Here is a 12573-nt window from a genome sequence, read left to right on the forward strand (position 1 = left end):
GCCCGGCTGCATACGGCGCTGCGGCAGCAGAAGCCGCGGTGAAGAGTTGAGTCACGTCGGGCAGTGGGGGAGGCCCAGCTCCCCTGGGATCTGGTGTGCGGCCCAGGCTAGCTGAAGGAGCGAGCCGGATCTTCTCCGCTTTAGGGCCGACTTGGGCTTAGGAGAGAGGTTAATTTCTTGCAAAGACACATAAAGATCATACAGTTCGCAAGCCTGATCGAGCAGGTGCGCGGCATCGCGAAGAAGCCTGGGGCTCGATTCCAATGTCCAGTGGCAGCTGGATGTCACTGGTGCCGGCTGGATGCGGCGGCGAATCCCTGGCGGTGTCGCTTTCATCGTTGGACGAATGGCTTAAGCGTTGAGACATTTTTAGAACACGGCGAGCCAAGATGCTGATAAACTGTCAACAGAATGCAGGTAAGACTGCTGTGTATATATATGCACCTCTCGTTGATTAGCTGATTGCTATCCACCTGTGTCAATTATCTGAAAGCCCTCCTCCCGAATCTTTGTTAATTAACATCGTTTAGTGAAAAGGAGCTAGCTAAAGATCCAGTGTGTATCTGTATTTGCACTCATCAAATGTTTTCGCTTCGGTGAATAAATGTAGCCAATCACAGACATGGGCTGCGTTCGGAACCGCATACTTTCCTACTATAGCATACTTTCCATACAGATAGCATGGTGACATTGATTCAATGTTGAAATTCCACCAGAATCATCATTTTGGTTGAGGTTGAAACTTCAATGCTAAGTAATATTGGATCAATGTTGAAAATTCAATGCTAACACCATACTGGACCAATGTTGAAAATTCACTGCTAAATAATATTGGATCAATGTTGATAATTCCATGCTTTTCAGTGTTGAAAAGACAAACATTGAATCAATGCTGATGTTTGGTCATCTTAATTCTCCACCGGTGATGCTTACGGTCAATCTATCTGTACCATTATTCAACATGTTAAGGCAAGTCCAAATCAATTGGGTACATTTGTGTGAATGTGAGCACATTTATTATCCTCAAAGGATACGATGAGTACACCAACGAGTGTGTGGATTCACAAAGAATACATAAATGTAAATTTTGTAATTGTAAGCCTTTCTTTAAATTTTTCTGGAAGAGTTAAAATTGTATGCATGTTTGATTTCTGACTCTTCCAATAAGAAAGCTGTAAAAACTATGAATCTTTTAAAAAGGTATATTATTTTCCTGCTGGCATGTAATGTTGTCATTCTGTGTTTCATGTTATTATAATAAAAAATGTAAAAAATAAATAAAAAAAACAAAGAACTTCTACCATAAATTTAGTCTATCAGTTTTAAATAAATAAAAATGTAGCCTATTATTATTATTTAAATCATGTAGAATGTACATGCATTTCATTATTTATCTAAAGAATACAGAGTTAATGAAGAATTTAGAATATGTGTCCCTATCGAATATCGAATGCGCCACAATCCAATCGCGAGGTGGCGGTAATGCACCTTCAAGACAACCACCAATCAGATCAAAGCAAGCGCAGCTGAACAGACTTCAATTGCGAAAAAGACACAGAACAACGACCATGTTTTTTAGAGGTAAGTGGCCTACAAAAATATAATTATAAAATTCATCTCAATTTTAATTTAGTGTTTTTATTCATCTTTATGTTTTACAACTTGTGTGCTTCTCCTCAGCGAGTTAGAGTGAACTGCAATGTTAATAATAGTCACACGAACGCCCTCGTAAGTTACACAACCAACGGCCAGGATAATCTTAATACATTGAGTTTCAGTTTGTTTTTCACCAAACCATATCATATTTGTATTCATTTTTTTTTTCTTAAGATTGGCATATACACTGTGAATTGCGTCCGAATTCTGACTTGTCAGAATTTCTGGCTTGTCAGTAATTGTGTTCGCCACTAGTGTGAGTATCTCACAGCTGAAGCAGAACTAGAACTGATTGACCTGTTAGCGCGGTGAGGGGAAATACAATCAGCTCGTAGATCTGCTTCAGCTGCGAGATATCGTCAGGAGAGCAGATCACAATTACATAATTACAGTTTAATCTTTAATGCAGCAAGAAAAAAGAAAAGAGTGAGATCTTTAAGTTCTGTAGGCAGCTATATCAAACTACAGAAATTTTAGTAAACAGTTGTGCCTCCAGTTCATGTTGTAAATGGAAAAAAAATCTCTTCCAAACCACCATGTAGCCTATACAGCTCCTCTTTTATTTTCTTAATTTAGCTATTTGGTCATTAATTTACTTATTTCATTTTCACACTTTATTTATTTACTATTAAATACAATAATATTATTAGATAAAACACCGGATATAGTCACTTTGCTTTTTCATTCATTGTATGTCTGCAGGTCCTTTAAAGTCTATACTAAAATGCATTAAATAGTCCTGAATTTAATGTTACCGTTTTAACTGGGATATCAAGATTTTGATAAAATTTCAAGTTTCACTTCATTTTGTAGTAGGCTATATTTGTAATGTATAATTAATCACATTTCCAAATATTTACTAACTTCTTGTTGTTTTAGATGCCATGAATGCTGATAAAAGGAGGCATCAGAGTTTATCTTTGCTGGGACGGTGCAAAACTGGCTCCATTACAACCTGAAAGGCTTCGGGGCATTGCTCATGGTGAAAACCCCTGAGTTTGGAGTATTTTAGTCTTTCTTCTACCTTCTTTCTTTCAGTAGTACTGTGTCATTTCTGTATTTATTGGCAAGTTTACATTTGTATTTACTTCCAATTATGTTTTTCCAGGCTCTTCTCATTTGTGTCATAAATTCAGATGTAATTGTTTTAAGTCAATGTGAGATTTCCTGTTGTAACTGTGGGGGCATAAATAAATACATTTGCATGTAAACTGAAGGATGTTGTTTACTTTGAGTGACTTTTTGATGCAAAATCATATCGATTGCAGCCACACATGGTCTCTGATTAAAATGAATAAAATAAAGAGACAAATGAACTGGCATAGAATCCTGCTGTACATAAAGCAAGATTGATCTATTTTTCATTGTTGAAATAACATTATTTCACGGTGCAAACCTGATGAAAAATCAATGTTATATTTCAATATTGATTCAATGATATTTTGATTGATGCATTAACATTGATTCAACATTGATTCACTTAAATAAGTGGTTTAATTTTAGTTGGAAAACTATTGATTTTAAGCCCATCTTGGTCTATTTTTCATCGTTGAAATAACATTATTTCAGGGTGCAAACCTGATGAAAAATCAACATTCTCAACATTGAGATCTCAACATTGATTCAATGATATTTTAGTTGATGCATTAACATTGATTCAACGCTGATTCAATGTTTGTCTGCTATCTGGGTAGGGTTAAAATGTATTTCTTATACTACAATGACAAAATAAATGGGCAGCTGTTTCTTAAACAAGACCAAAAAAATGAGCACGTTTAAACCAATATACAGATGAGTTAAACCTGTCACACGAGTTGTTGCGCTTGTGATATCGTCATGGGTCACATGATAACGTCAACATGGCGCATAAAGTGCGGATCGCATTCATACTTAACGAGATCTGGATATATAGTACCTACTCTTTTAGCGCTCGTTAAGTAAGTACTTATTGAAATTGAGTACCTACTCAATGAGTATGCGGTTCCGAACGCAGCCATGTTTGTAGATTTCTACAACGCAATTGGCCAATCAAAGGTGTTGAATTAGGAATCCACTCAACGCTCAAGTGTTTTGCTGCCTTCACGTGCTGTTGGAAAATTGGATAATTCCAAATTCTGAAGTCGTGATTACGAGATCATTGCATTCAAGTTTCAAAATGTGAGGGCGTTCATGTGAAATTTTAACCTAGGAAACTCTAATTTACGATAATCCCGAGAGCACGTGAAGGCAGCATTTGTGTTGTGTTGAGTTCATTTCAGTTAACACGCACATCAATACTCTGTAAGTGCAGACATTGTGAAAATAAGAGATTAATTGTATACCAGCTTTACTGATTTATTTAGCGAAACTTTTTGAGAATGCGTTTATTGAATGAGTGACAGCTTTTAGTGATTATAAAGAGAGCACTCTTTGCGCACCGTCTAGGCGATATAATATATATGTTTTTTATTAAATAGGTCTATAATATATTCAGAATTTGAATAAAACTTTTGTTTTCCATTCGTACCAAGCGGCCACATACTCGCTTCAATACACTGACCCATCCGCATATACATTCACTCTAAAAATGTGATGACTGACAGTTATAAATATTCTTGTCAAAATCAGGCTCATAAAAATATCAGGAAAACACAAATCCTGGCTGCATGTCATTATCCACTGAATCTTTGGTAAGTTGTAAGGAACACGTCGATGCATACCCTCTGTTCTTTTTTATCACGGGCGCCTATCCTGAGATAACTAGAGAGTCTGTCAGCTCCAGTCTGGATCCAGCCTCTCATGAAGACTTCAGATGACCAACGCCTGTGAAGAGATGACTCCAACTCTACCTCCAAGAAACCTTTTTCATATACCCTAATCATTATTAAAAACACGTATTCTTTACTTCAGTGAGCCCATTGTTTCTGCCCTAAATTATTACATTGTTTATTTATACATGGTTAGCTAACTGTGTGTGACTGTATATGTTTTCCAACCCATAACTTGGACACAGTCTTCTCTGATAACAAATCACTTTAAATTGTAATGTAGACACATGCTTTTTCTGTAAAGCTGCTTTAAGACAATATGGTAGTTTAACTTTTAGTCACACAGGGCTTGACAATAAGGACTGCCTAATGAGCAGGGCCAGCGTGAAAGACAGCCGGCCAGTTAACTGAACTGACATATGTCCGCTCGGGCCAGTGCGGCATCTTCTGAGAAAATAGTGTTTTTGTCAAAGACTAACTTGCATCCATTCATAATCATAACGATGATCAAAAGACAGATGGAGTAACTGTTAGATCGAGTCAACCCAAAGCTTCAAAAAGTAGACCACCTGCATGGAAGGGACCTTTGCAAGCTGCTCACGGAGAGGGAGCAAAGGGCAGTCATAGTCCTGTACCCGCATAAAAGTGGCTAAAACGGGTGGATTATGACATTTATAAAATTCACGGGCGGGGATGCGGGCGGATAATTAACTCTGTGCGGGCAGGTAGTAGCACGGATGGGCGGATGAAAAATATGTGCAATATTTCTGTGGCAAAGTGAACGAGAGAGAGAGAGAGAGAGAGAGAGAGAGAGAGAGAGAGAGAGAGAGAGAGAGAGAAGGGCGTGATTGTGAATAAGCGTCACCTGCGAGCCACACCGGTCTCAAGTCCTCTGAGGGAGCTCGGAAGCATAGAAGGACGAGAGATCACCAGACCTGGATTTGACGTTGAGTTGTGTTTACTTTTTATTATGTGTGTGCGCTTGGCAGATGGCCATGAGGGGCCGCCCACGTTACTTTCGTTTTGTTTGGTTAAAGTCTTTTAAATGTTTGCCGGTTCCCGCCTCCTTCTTCCCCCATCGAACATATTGTAGGCTATTACAATTTCTATGTCCAAATTACCATTACACATACACGCAACAATGATATGCCATTTGACCCATCACGTCACCACCACTGCGACATTGAAACTTTTGTTGATGCCTCTCGTAGCGCAGATGGAGCTAGCGTTGCAGGAGTAGGCCAGCAATTGATTAAGTAATAGTAAAGTTGGTGAGTGGAGTAGCTATATGAAATTGTTGACAAAGAGTCTTTAAAGGCACTTTTGCCTGTTCCATTAGCCCATTCATGATGCTGTTGATGTTGAGAGAGGTGCAGGATAAAAAATAAAGCATTTTAATATGAATGTTTTAGCGTGTGTGATTTATCGCGGGCACGGGTCGGGTAACGGGCCAAATATTAACGGGTCTGGGCGGGTACGGATTTAATTTTGACATTTTCACGGGTTACGGGTCGGATCTGGTGCTAAACCTTGCGGGTACGGGCGTGGGCGGGTCTCCAAAAATAGACCCGTGTGAGGGCAGTGATGGTGTCATCTCATCTAAAAGTGAGGAAACAGGGCAGAAAAGATCGGTCGATCACTAAACCTGTAATTTAAAACAACTTAATGTTTTTGGTACACTATTACAAAAAGGTGCACAGTTTCCCGCTAAATTTCTCCAAACGTTATTGTTGCCTATCATAATAGTAGAATAATCACCCCTTAGTCAGGGCTGTACAGACATATATGCTGTATGTGCTATGAACAAAATCAGTCTGTGCGATAAATACATTTACCACAGTAGCAGGTGTGCAATACAGTTTAGCATGTGAGACAGAGTTTGTTTGTGTGGAGTGAGAATTTTTGCGTGGGGAGAGACAATGCAGAGACACGGAGAGAGCTGGAAATAACAGTTTGAAGCCACCAATGTGGTACATTCAGTGAGTGCCAAAATGCATAGCATCTATAGATCATCTTAGACCCGATAGGAGAGGACGAAGGCTTCATAGCCGACACCAACAATCTGGCAGATTTTTTAATAAGTCAAAGTGTTTCTATTTGTCCAGCTACAGTGAAAGCTCATAACTGTATGCCTTTGTCTGTATTAGGGATTTCCTGAAACGTAATGGGCTCTATTTTAACGATCTAGGTGCATGGTCTGAAGCGCATGGCGCAAGTGCACTTAGGATGCGTCCAAATCCACGTTTGCTAATTTGACAGGAAACTTTGGTAGTTTAACGACCTGTCGAATCATGGCAGAACACATGGACTTAAAATGCATTTGCTCTCACATCAAAAACATCTCAAATATGACTTTATAGTAAACAAACATGACATTTTCCCAGACTGATAAAATAAATGAATGGAGGAGCCATCGCCAAGATAACATGACTTCGGCTGGCCACAAGCAAGACAGTTTTGTGTCCTCTTTGTAACAGGCTGCTGTTGCCGTTGCTGTTGCTTCTCCTAAAGCTCTTTCCCCATTTGTTTAATCTTACCTTTAGTTAGCATTCATCAGGTGTGAATTTCTTCATTGAGAGCAGATGGCTCTGAGGACTGATGCTCTCCCTCCCCTGCAACGTGTACCTTCTGGGACTTGTGCTTGTCCCACTCCAGGGGGGTGGGTACTTGACCTGTTACCATGTCTGACAGCTTGTTCAGCCAGGATCAGCACAGGATCAAAAACTGTAGGCAGCTTCATTCCAGGTTGCTTCAGGTCCACAAGGCGCTGGAAATTCCAATGAGCCACTCCAATCATGCACTGCGCCTGGAAAGGTTCTGTGGATATATAAGTGCCGGTGACCCATCTCACCTGATGGAAATGGAACCCTTCCTGCTGAGAGGTGCCTCTAATGGGGATCCACATGGGTACAGCTGCCGCCTCCCCTTTCACATGGTTCAGCTGGACCGTTCCACCATGCCTATAGAGGATCCCCTCTGCAACCTCTGGGTCACTCAGGCAGCCTCTGAGGATGTGGACTCTCTGAATCCTCCACACCTTCAACATTGATGGTTTGAACAGTGGCACACCATCAGGATCGCATTCTAAAAAATAATATTTGAAGAACGCTCTCCACTCTCTCTAGCAGCTCTGTGGGGTGTGGGACCCTGGTGCGGCAATGCTCCCTGATGTGCTGCTATGTTGGATTTGCAGGCACTATCCCACAGAAGACATAAACCTGCTTCAGTCTCTGTAGGTCCGTCTGGTCCACAACACTAAAAGCTGCTGACAGAAACGTGCAAAAAGCACTGCAGTGGATGGTACTCTGACACACACTATCTGGAGAACCGGTGCATGCAGTGGAACAAGTCCAGCTGGATGTTGATGTCGCTGTTATATTCTTTGCGGGAGGAACAGGTTTTGATGAGATGCCCAGAGGGTGCAGCAGTCACTATAGCCTAGTAGTCTTCCAAGAATCTCAAAGGAGGTGCTCCTGATTTTGGGTTACAGCTGATGAAAACCCAAAAATCCTATCTCAAAAAATTAGCATATCATGAAAAGGTTCTCTAAACGATGCTATTAACCTAATCATCTGAATCAACTAATTAACTCTAAACACCTGCAAAAGATTCCTGAGGCTTTTAAAAACTCTCAGCCTGGTTCATTACTCAAAACCGGAATCATGGGTAAGACTGCCGACCTGACAGCTGTCCAGAAGGCCATCATTGACACCCTCAAGCGGGAGGGTAAGACACAGAAAGAAGATTGTGGAGAAGGACCGATTTCAGACCTTGGAGGACCTGCGGAAGCAGTGGACTGAATCTGGAGTAGAAACATCCAGAGCCACCATGTACAGGCGTGTGCAGGAAATGGGCTACAGGTGCCGCATTTCCCAGGTCAAGCCACTTTTGGGCTACAGAGAAGCAGCACTGGACTGTTGCTCAGTGGTCCAAAGTACTTTTTCGGATGAAAGCAAATTTTCATGTCATTCGGAAATCAAGGTGCCAGAGTCTGGAGGAAGACTGGGGAGAAGGAAATGCCAAAATGCCTGAAGTCCAGTGTCAAGTACCCACAGTCAGTGATGGTCTGGGGTGCCATGTCAGGTGCTGGTGTTGGTCCACTGTGTTTTATCAAGGGCAGGGTCAATGCAGCTAGCTATCAGGACATTTTAGAGCACTTCATGCTTCCATCCGTTGAAAAGCTTTATGGAGATGAAGATTTGGTTTTTCAGCACGAATTGACTGTGCTCAATTGGCCTGCTAACTCTCCTGACCTGAACCCCATAGAGAATCTGTGGGATATTGTGAAGAGAAAGTTGAGAGACGCAAGACCCAACACTCTGGATGAGCTTAAGGCCACTATCAAAGCATCCTGGGCCTCCATAACACCTCAGCAGTGCCACAGGCTGATCGCCTCCATGCCACGCCGCATTGAAGCAGTCATTTCTGCAAAAGGATTCCCCACCAAATATTGAGTGCATAACTGAACAAAATTATTTGAAGGTTGACTTTTTTTGTATTAAAAACACTTTTCTTTTATTGGTCGGATTAAATATGCAATTTTTTTTAGATTTGAGCTGTATGCCAAAATCATCAGTATTATTACAATAAAAGACCTGAAATATTTCAGTTGGTGTGCAATGAATCTAACATATATGAAAGTTTAAATTTTATCATTACATTATGGAAAAGTAATGAACTTTATCACAATATGCTAATTTTTTGAGAAGGACCTGTATTTAATATATTAAACATTCAAATACATAAGATACATGTATTTGCTGTACAATATATTTTTTCAGTCCTGCAAGTGTAACGACGGGACAGCCCCTCATATATTTGTTGCAGGGATTTATCAATTTCATACTGCAGCATTACCCAGGACAAGATCCTCCAGTTTTCGTTCATGACAGCGTAGGACAACATAGTACCTGATGCAAGCACAACCTTCTGGGCCAGCTTGCGGGTTTGGTCACCCCTTAAGACAGGTGTCGTCAAGTATATTTGGCCACGGGCCCAAAAAAAATTTGCCACTAGATGGCTGGCCAAAATATATTCAAGGGATAATTTAATAAATAAATAAAAATAACTCAAAACATAAAAGAGGATTAGAATAAGCCCATTATTGGCATGTTTGATTGCTCTTAACGAACTATGTTTTATTATTTCCACTTTCCATATTGTGAATTATAAATGTTTTTTAATTTACTTGTTACACATGGAACCTATTGTAATTCTTATTTGACATCACATAGCATACTTTTACGCTCAGAAGTATTCCTTGGCATCCTCATGTAGTAAACTGCATTTGTTTGCAATCGTTTGTGTTTTTGGCGGTAGGCTAAACCATTCTTACATCGAGTGCAGAGTGATGTTAACATTTAAGATAGCACTATCAAAGATCTAAAGAGGAAAGTTAACAGCGAAAACAGGGCATACAACAAAAACAGGGCATACAAAGAAGAATGGGAAGACTGTGCATGCATCCTACCTGGTTTTGTGAATGCAAAGCTGGTGTGTCTAATCTACAAAGAAGTTGTCACAAAGAATCAGACGGCACCACAAGAAGCATGGCACCTTTTTTGCTGGTTCTTGTCAAGAATTTTTGATAAAAAGGAAGCTGTATTTGAGTTGTTATTGTTCACATGTTGGTGCTGATGCCCTGCGATATAATCAAACGTTTCAATATTTCACTGTTCGTTTTGTCATCATACCAGACATTTCATGACGGCTCTTTTAGAGGCTTGTCTAGCGACCTATTCCAGAGACTCTTGAAGGTCTTTCAGAACTTTTCAAATTGAAAGCTCTAAAATTATCCCAAAGTAAAACATTGCTGCTAAAACATTACTGTATTTTTTGAAGGCAAAATCACTAAAGACAAAAATGATTGAATGTTGATATAAATTTGCTATGCCCACTCAAAGCGGGGCTTGAACTTGGGTCTTTTCTGCACAGGAGTCTGACGCTCTAACGATGAGGCTAAATGCTGCATAATTTTCCACTGGCCACTAGACGAAGTGAGCGTCTCTTGAAATAACGGGAGTTTACCTGCACAGTTCTCATTGACTCGCCTCTGTTACACTGACAGATATATTTCAGAACCAGCCACTATCAAAACAATCTGCCAGATTCGGCAGATACAGGTGCGCCACGGGCCAGATATTATCGCTGACGGGCCACTTTTGGCCTGCGGGCCGCCAGTTGCCGACCCCTGCCTTAAGACATGTCCAAATGTGCCTTGGAGGAGCAGATTGAATGTGTTCTCCTGCCTTTGGTACTCCTGAATGAGGCAGTCAACCAAGTAGTGAGGTGAGGTTTTTACTCTGCACCAGCTGAACACATCACTATACCCACAAAATGGAGCAGGAGTATTTGTTGCTCTTAGTGCCCCTGTGAGGGTCTGCTGACCATAAAGTCCACTGTCTCCATCCAACACATTCTTAACAGTGGACAGGTAAGCCAGGTATGGACTCTCATACCTGAGGTGGAGCGCTTCATTCAACTGATTGGCCATATTGTTGGGAGACATTGCTTACAATCTTGGCCTTCTTGTGAGTGAGAAAAGCTGGAAAAATGTTGCAGAACCGACTTGGCAGCATGTCCATCCATTGGGGTTTGTCTGCAAACCAGTACTTTTTACAGATTTTATAGCTGAGCCGAGAGGCCAGTATGTGGTACTGGCTGCTTGTAACAATAATGACACGGGGTCGTCCAACTCCTGATGAGACAATGTGGGGATTTGGACAGCTGTACAGGCATGGCAGAGTGTAGTTGTTGCGGACTCTTTCCATAATGGTGTGCTCTGGTTTCCAAATGAAGAATGGATGAAGTTGAAAGTATTTTGGTGATGGCAGCTCGTAGATAGCGACAATAATCTCAGGCTGACATGGGTAACGCCACAAGGAGATCATGGTCAGTGGATGTCTCACTGGTCTAGAGACTGGCCACAGTCCCAAGTCTTCCATTTCTGTTTTCATCCAGATTCTCTGCTGGTGGGAGCAGTTAAAAGCAGCATTACAGGTGAAAGGTCCCCAGTTCGCAACTGGGTAGAAACAAATTGGGTGTTTTTTAACTAAACATGCTAAAATGGATCTCCGGCAAGCGCATTTCAACACTACAAAGGCTTCAGTTTCAAGCTAGTTGAAGGCAATCGTGCTAAGGATCTCAAGACAGACTACCAAGCCCAATGAGCTCTTTCCTGTTGTTTGTGGAATTTACACAGACCAACACTTTGCTTGCAGGGCAGATTATGGGATGAACCTGTTTTGGAAAAAGGCAACTAAGCTCAACGTGATGTTTCTGTAGTGCAGTGGTTATCACGTTCGCTTTACATGTGAAAGGTCCTCAGTTCGAAACTGGGCAGAAACAAATTGAGTGTTTTTTAACTAAACATGCTGAAATGGATCTCCGGCAAGCGCATTTCCACACTACAAAGGCTTCAATTTCAAGCTAGTTGAAGGCAATCGTGCTAAGGATCTCAAGACAGACTACCAAGCCCAATGAACACTTTCCTGTTGCTTGTGGAATTTACACAGACCAACACTCTGCTTGCAGGGCAGATTATGGGATGAACCTGTCTTGGAAAAAGGCAATTAAGCTCGCCATGAGGTTTCTGTAGTGTAGTGGTTATCACGTTCGCCTAACACGCGAAAGGTCCTCGGTTCGAAACCGAGCAGAAACAGCGGTCAGCTTTTGACAGAAAGTATAGATTGTTTGCGACGCTAAGAGTATTTAGCTCTCTTTTACATTATACGTTTTTTAAAATGCGTGATTTGCAAGACTTCCTTATGCTACCTCAAGACAGGTTTCCATAGTGTAGTGGTTATCACGTTCGCCTCACACGCGAAAGGTCCCAAGTTCGAAACTGGGTGGAAACATCTTGAGTAATTTTTACTATATTTGCTGAAATGGCTCTCAGGTTAGTGGATTTCCATGCTACAAAGGCTCTAATTTCAAGCTATTTGAAGGCAATCATACTAAGGACCTCAAGTCAGACTACCATGATGAATTAGCTCTGTCCTGTTGTTTGTGAAATCTACACAGACTGAAACTCTGCTTGCAGTGCATGTTATTGGATGAACCTGTCTTGGAAAAAAACCACTCAACCCAAAGTGAAGTTTCTGTAGTGTAGTGGTTATCACGTTTGCCTAACACGCGAAATGTCCTCGGTTCGAAACAGAGCCCAACTTTT

General features: G+C 41.1%; 1 non-coding gene across 1 annotated transcript; it reads left to right on the forward strand.

Annotated features, from left to right (window-relative positions):
- The first annotated feature begins 11677 nt into the window (after positions 1 to 11677).
- Positions 11678 to 11750, forward strand: trnav-uac (transfer RNA valine (anticodon UAC)). The gene has a single exon. It is a non-coding gene; the product is annotated as a tRNA-Val (tRNA).
- The last annotated feature ends 823 nt before the right edge of the window (positions 11751 to 12573 follow it).

Source organism: Pseudorasbora parva, chromosome 5 (assembly GCF_024679245.1).
Source record: "Pseudorasbora parva isolate DD20220531a chromosome 5, ASM2467924v1, whole genome shotgun sequence".
Lineage (NCBI taxonomy): Eukaryota > Metazoa > Chordata > Actinopteri > Cypriniformes > Gobionidae > Pseudorasbora > Pseudorasbora parva.